This window comes from Colobus angolensis, unplaced genomic scaffold, assembly GCF_000951035.1.
Source record: "Colobus angolensis palliatus isolate OR3802 unplaced genomic scaffold, Cang.pa_1.0 Scaffold688, whole genome shotgun sequence".
NCBI lineage: Eukaryota > Metazoa > Chordata > Mammalia > Primates > Cercopithecidae > Colobus > Colobus angolensis.
In genome coordinates, this window is record NW_012120576.1 from 100741 (window position 1) to 108329 (window position 7589).

General features: G+C 45.5%; 1 pseudogene; it reads right to left on the bottom strand.

Moving 5' to 3' along the window:
* Nucleotides 1-4780: 4780 nt before the first annotated feature.
* Nucleotides 4781-5775, bottom strand: LOC105500780 (annotated as a pseudogene).
* Nucleotides 5776-7589: the final 1814 nt, after the last annotated feature.

The following is a 7589-nucleotide window of genomic DNA, read 5'->3' on the forward strand; positions in this document are numbered from 1 at the left end:
GAGTCACCACTGCCCTAGTCCCCAACCACATGTTCTCTGCTGGATGTGACCCTATTTGCTAACTCTTAAAACTCTTTCTTCTCATATATGAGTAACACAGCACATCTAAAAAAGGTACAACATTGCTAAGCCAGCTTTCTCTAGCAGGGACTGGGGAGGCTGGCTATCTGGTCTTGGTCTTTTTTCACACAAGGATGTTTCTTACAAGGGTGAAAGAGGACTCTCTATGAAGTGGCTGGCAATATTTTAAAAAGCTGCAGGAAGGTTGAGCTCACGATGTGATGATCGGATTCTTGGGAAGGCTTTGTTGAGAATTCTCCATCTACATCATGGAATAAGAGGTGTTGCTGTCTAAAGCACACATGGGAAAGACAACCCTAGCAAGGACCCACGGTGGGTTCAGGGAGCTCCCTGCTCACCAAGGGACCAGGGGGAGCTGGAGCCTGGCCTCTAATCTTGCAGAGTCTGAATTGCTCTTCTGAATGCTGAAGGCTCTAGTCTTCTGCAAGTCTGCTTAGAGGCTAAAGTGTCCATTCACCCAGGCCTTTATTTCATCCTGAAGGTTATGATGACGTTTTTCTCCAAGTAAATCCAGCACCAAGTTCTGATAAGAATGGTTCCTCCAGAACAGAACGGGCTGCACAATTTGTGGGGGCCCTAGGTCAAATTTCAAGGTGAAGAATTAAATGTGTGCCTTTCTAAGGGAGAGACCCTGAGCACTCACAAGGGTCTCATGCCCATGAGGCTCATCCTGCTGCAGAAAGTCACTCCTACATGTGCTCGCAAGATTGCTGATGCTTCCTTGTCCTGGTCACCTCAGGATGATGTGGGCAGGCTCTCTGGGCTGGGCACACTTTCCATCTCACTTCCTCTGTGTCTACATGCCTGGCTGTGTCTGCCATTGCTGGTGAGGCTGAGGCTTCCTTTAGGCAGGAAGTTACCCCCATTAGAAGTCCACATTGATAACAGATTCCACCTTTGGACAGAACCCATGGGACAGGCAGTGAACAGATGCGTCCATCAGAGGGACACCTAGCTCAAGGGTGGCATATGCAGGATGGCACAGAGAGGGCAGGTCTGTAAAAGCTTCATGACTCCCCAGGGGAGGACGACATCTGGGGATTTGTGAGGACACAGAGCGCTACAAAGGGATTCTCAGCTGTGGGTGCAACATCTCAGCCTCTGAACTATTCCTCCAACCCCCTTAAAACTGTGTGCCTCCTAAGCACCCTCCTGATGAGCCCAGGACGAGGGTGGAATATGCCTGGGAGGGTGCTCTTGCCACATTCAAGGGGCTCCCCTGTTCTATCTCCTTGTAGTGGTGTTTTATTTAGACAGTGATGCCATCTCATTTCTAGTTACATGTCTGGCACTCCTAGACCCTGGGGAGGCCCACGTATCTTGGAAGATGGTGGTGTCTTCAGAGACATGGGGACCCTGAGGAGAGGAGCACTGTGGGGAGGGAGAAGCTCACATTCCTGGTGCCTGGGAAATAGGAGGACCTGCCCAAGGCATCAGCTTCCAGGGTCTGGAGATGAAGAGGGGTCTGGGCTGCACAGATAGACTTGGAGCCATCAGCATACATGGTGGTTGAAGCCATGGGTGTTAGTGAGGTCACCCCAGCAAAGTCCAGAGACAGAAAAAGGCATCCCGAAAACCTGACCTGAGTGATCCAGTTCCCCTCTGCCAATCTCACACAGCTAAACATACAAACTGGAATCCTTTAATGTTTTTAAGAGAATGTAAAAACTATATCTTGAGGTAGACAAAGCTTCCTTAGGGTACAAAAAGTACAAACAGGCCGGGCGCGGTGGCTCAAGCCTGTAATCCCAGCACTTTGGGAGGCCGAGACGGGTGGATCACGAGGTCAGGAGATCGAGACCATCCTGGCGAACACGGTGAAACCCCGTCTCTACTAAAAAATACAAAAAACTAGCCGGGCGAGGTGGCAGGCGCCTGTAGTCCCAGCTACTCAGGAGGCTGAGGCAGGAGAATGGCGTAAACCCGGGAGGCGGAGCTTGCAGTGAGCTGAGATCCGGCCACTGCACTCCAGCCTGGGCGACAGAGCGAGACTCCGTCTCAAAAAAAAAAAAAAAAAAAAAGTACAAACGATAAAAACTTCACTAGAATAAACCTCTTCAAATTCTAAAATTTTTGCTCTTTGAAAGTATTGTTTTTTAAAAATAAAAAAAAAGGAAGATAAGGAGAAAAGGAGATAATTGAATGGTAAGCTGATAGTTCTGAAGCCTGGAGAATAGAAGACTATGGAAGACAGGAACAAAAATTAAATTTAAATGGCCAAATAGAGGAAAACCTCCAAGCTCTGAATAAGATGTGGGTTTCACTTTAAGCTTAGTGTCTGCAGTAGGCAGAATCACAGCCCCGCAAAAGTATCTACACTGTAGTTGCTCAAACCTGGGAATGTATTCCATTACAGGTGGAAGAAACTTTACAGATGTGATTTAATTAAGGGTTTTGACATGGTGAGATTATCCTGGATGTCTGGGTGGGAAAATATAATCACAAGGGCTCTTACAAGTGAAAGAGACAGATGTAAGAATTGGAGACTTGAAGATGCTGCACTGCGTCTCCATGGAAATGGAAAAGTGCCATGGAATTCCAAAACTAAGAAGGAAAAAGGAAATTTCTGTTAAAGGAATGAGCTTACACTCAATGGAAAGAATACAATTATGGACAGAATCAGAATGCTGACATCAAAAGAAATTATCAGATTAAAGTCATTTTGGGTTTTCTTGTGTTTTTCAATCAATCAATCAATCAACAAACCACAGGAGCTGAAACTCCTGAGCTCAATGATCCTCTCACCTGAGCCTCCCAAGTAGCTGGGACCACAGGCACATGCCACTGCACCCAGCTTTTCATATTGGAATTTAAAAAAATATTTTCTAAACTTTAAAACAAGATTTTCACATTCCAAAGAAATTTTTTTTTTTTTTTTTTTTTTCAGATGGGGCCTCACTCTCTCACCCAGGCTGGACTGAGGTGGAGTGAACATGGCACACCTCCACCTCCTGCAGCCTCCACCTCCTGGGTCAAGTGATCCTCCTGCCTCAGCCTCCCGAGTAGCTGGGACCACAAGTGTGTGCCAACACAACTGGATAATTTTTTTATTTTTTTGTAGAGATGGCGTATCAGCATGTTGCCCAGGCTGCTCTCAGACTCCTGGGCTCAAGCAATCCTCCTCAGTCTCCCAAAGGGTGGAAATCACAGGTGTGAGCCACCCACTTGCACACAAATTATTTTCAAATTAAAAGAGATGGGGAATTCAAAAAATAATATAGGAGTAGCAATACTGATATCAGATAAAATGTATTTTAGGGATTATTATTTAATGATAACAGCAAACTATGTGAAGAAAATACAAGTCTCAAACCTACATGCACCAATCTAATCACTATGTATAAAGCAAAAATTATTTAAGAACCAAACTGTAACTTGAGCAGAATTTGTTATATATGGGGATTTTTTTTAAGACATCCTTCCCAGAATTGGGCAGATTCAGTAGAGGGTCTTTTAAAAGATAGAAAAATTGCCTAGGTGTGGTGGCTGATGCCTGTAATCCCAGCACTTTGGGAGGCCAAGGCAAGTGAATCACTTGAGATCAGGCATTCGAGATCAGCCTGGCCAACATGATGAAACTCCATCTCCACAAAAAATACAAAAAAAAAAAAAATTAGCTGGACATGGTGCCATGCACCTGTAGTTCCAGCTACTTGGGAGGCTGAGGCAGAAGAATCGGTTGAACCTGGGGGGTAGAGATTGCAATGAGCCGAGATCCCACCACTGCACTCCAGACTGGGTGACAGAGTGAGACTCTATCTCAAAAGGAAAAAAAAAAGATAGAAAAATTGAAAAGACAGAATTTTGGTTTTGTCCACGGAATATTTATAAACATTGACCATATGGTGGTCACTAACTACATATCACTATTGAGCACTTGAAATGTGGCTATTCCAGATGGAGATATGCTGTAAGTGTCAAATATATGCTAGATTTTGAAGACTTAACAACAAAAAAACTATATTAAATATTAATTTTATATTGAACACATGCTGAAAGGATAATATTTGGGATATGTGTGGTTAAATAAAATGCATTATTCAAATTAATTTTGGTGGATTCTTTTTTTCTGGTTTCTAACATGCCCACTAGAAAAGTTTAAATTACGTATGTGGTTTACATGATATTTCTATTAGACAATTCTGTATTAGACCATGAAGTTAACCACAAAGTTAAGAATTTTTTTTAAGTAGCGTCTTCACAAGAAACATTCTCCTATTATAATCCAAAATTCCCTCTCTGGAAACTGAAATCTGTGTTTCATTCTCTGATCACAGACGTCCATTGCACCTACATTGACCCAGTTCCACTGAACTGAGTCAACCTCTTTGAAACTTCTACTTCCTCTGAGTGCTTAGGTCTCCTGTGGTCACCTCTCTGTCTTTTGCAAGACGGGACCACTAAAAATTATCACGTCAACAATTCTACATTGCTATTCCTTCAGCCTTTCTACTGAAAATCTTGCAGCATGATTTGGATGGATTAGTTCTCAATGTAGTGCCCCTGCTCCTGTCCAGATGAGGCACATTCACAACCATGAAGATGGTGCCTTTACAAATGAGCAGTCTCTGTGAGTCACATCACTTCTTGACCATCCTTTGACAGATCCTTGTCCCTGCCTCTCCTTCCTCTCAATGGTCATTGAAAGCCTGAACTGCACTACCATTGATCCTTTAAAAGTTTATCTCACTGAAGACTATTACAACAATGAGAAGCAGAAATGAAATCTTTGGAAAGATAAGTAGATACGAAGAGACTCGTAAGTAAATACATTTTTTAAAAAGTGTTTTGCTTGGAACACTGATTGGATGAAGGCACCAATACAGACCTGAGATAGTGGCTTCCTGTTGGCACAGTTGATGCCCCCAATGAAGACGATGTTGGGCATGATCGGCCTGGGGGAGTCCATCACAAAGTCCCCTCGGAACAGCCATATGGATGCATGACTGAGAAGATCCACCACTGACACCTCTCTCTCAAAAAGCTCAGAGGCAAGGCTTGCGTAAGGAGCAGAAACAGCATGGGAAATGTAGGACAGGGCCAGAGGGTAGACCATGTTCTTGACCCTTTGCAGGAATGTCATGTGGTCTGAATTGGCCGTTAGAAACTTAGGAATATAGGAGTAAGGATTTGGACACTGTGTGCCCTTAAAGTCTAAGTCACATGGAATGTTCCTCAAAAAAACACAACAGGAATCGACAGGTACTTAGCCAGCACCGCCCCGCAGAGGTGAAAGGGGTCTGTTAACACCATATCAAAGGAAGTAGCATTCAGGTGCCTGATCAGGGCCTTATTATGCAGTAGCTCCACACAAGACCTATGTATGATCAAAGACATATTGTTCATAACTGCCATTCTTCTAGAAAATCTCAACAGAAGATGTTTTGCTTCGAAGAATGACTGAATGTGGCCCAGCAAAAGGTGATCATATTTGTCCTGGGTCCATGAAATGGCATAGGTTGTCAGGGTGAAAAAGTTCTCTTCTTTGATGTGCATATTCACCTCCGGGGTGAGGACCACCGCCTGGTGGCCTCTGGCATGGAGCTCCCGCACAGCCTCCCGCATGCTGAGCCAGTGGCTGCCATCAACGGGCACCACCAGCACCTTCCCACTCTCAGCCCAGGGATGGACACTGAGGAGAAGCAGCAGCCCTGTGGCCAACCGCGGCAGGGGAACCTGGAGTCCTGTGGCCATCTCAGCAGAAGCTATCAACAGCTGACTATCCAGCCCACGCTGTGCCTGCTACATTTGTTTCCTTCGTCTTAACTACCTTGTCATGAGCCACCTAGCAAATCATCATGTAACTGAAGACAGAGTGCCCTCCTCTAGTTACTTAGTACTATTTACTCTATCGTTGCCTTTCATTACGGGCCCCACCCTGAGAAAGACCGATCACTCCTATCTTGAAAAACTCATCTGACCTTGTGCTCACTCTGGGGAACATCCAAGTTCAACCTCTTGTTTCTCATTCAATTCCCAACACAAGGCTGTGAACACCCATTTCATGTCACTGCCTCCTACTTCTCTGTTAACCACGTTTATCAGGCTGCAGCTGAGGTCTAAGGAGTCACCAATGCCCTAGTCCCCAACCACATGTTCTCTGCTGGATGTGACCCTATTTGCTAACTCTTAAAACTCTTTCTTCCCACGTATGGGTAACACAGTACATCCAAAAAACAGACAACATTGCTAAGCCAGCTTTCTTTAAACAGGGAGCAGGGAGGCTCACTATGTGGTTTTGGCCTTTTTTTTTTTTTGCACAAGGATATTTCTCTTAAGGATCACAGAGGACTCTCTATGAAGTGGCTGTCAACATAAAAAAAAAGCTACAGGGAGGGTGAGCTCAAGATGTGATGATCAGATTCTTGCAAAGGCTTTGTTGAGAATTCTCTATCTATCCCATGAAATAAAGGTGCTGCTGTCTAAAGCACACATGGGCAAGACAACTTTAGCAAGGACCCACAGTGGGTTCAGGGAGCTCCCTGAACCTGGGAACCTGGATCCTGGCCTCAGATCTTGCACAGTCTGAACTCCTCTTCTGAATGCCGAAGGCTCCAATCTTCCACAAGTCTCCTAAAGTGTCCATTCATTCAGGCCTTTATTTCATCCTGAAGGTTATGGTCAGGCTTTTCTCCAAGTCAATCCAGCACTAATTTCTGATAAGAATGGTTCCTCCAGAACAGATTAATTTGTGGGGGCTGCATAATTTGTGGGGGTCCTAGTTCACATTTCAAGATGGAGAATTAAATGTGTGCCTTTCTAAGGGAGATATCCTGAGCACTCACAACGGTCTCAAGCCCATGAGGCTCGAGAAAGTCATTCCTACATCTGCTTGGCAAGATTGCTGAGGCCTCCTTGTCCTGGTCGCCCTAGGATGATATGGGCAGGCTCTCTGGGCTGGCCACACTTTCTATCTCACTTCCTCTATGTTTACATACCTGGCTGTGTCTGCCATTGCTGGTGAGGCTGAGGATTCCTCATGGGAGGAAGTTACCCCCATCAGAGATCCACATTGATAACAGATTCCACCTTTGGACAGAACCCACGGGACAGGCAGTGAATGGAGGTGTCCACCAGGGGGCACAGGCAGGACAGCACAGACAAGGCAGGTCTGCAAGGGCTTTGGGAACTCTCCAGGGGAGGAGGATTTCTGGGGATTTGTGAGGACACAGAGCACTAGAAAGGCATTCTCAGTTGTGGGTGTAACATCTCAGCCTCTGAACTATTCCTCCAACCCACTTAAAACTGTGTCCCTCCTGATGAGCCCGGGATGAGGGTGGAACATGCCTGGGGGGGTGCTCTTGTCGCATTCAAGGGGCTCCCCTGTTCTATCTCCTTGTAGTGGTGTTTTATTTAGACAGCAATGTCATCTAATTTCTAGTCCCACGTCTAGGACTCCTAGACCCTGAGGAGGCCCATGTATCTTGGAAGATGATGGTGCCTTCAGAGACATGGGAGCGCTGGGGAGAGCAGCACTGTGGGGAGGGAGAAGCTCACATTCCTGGTGC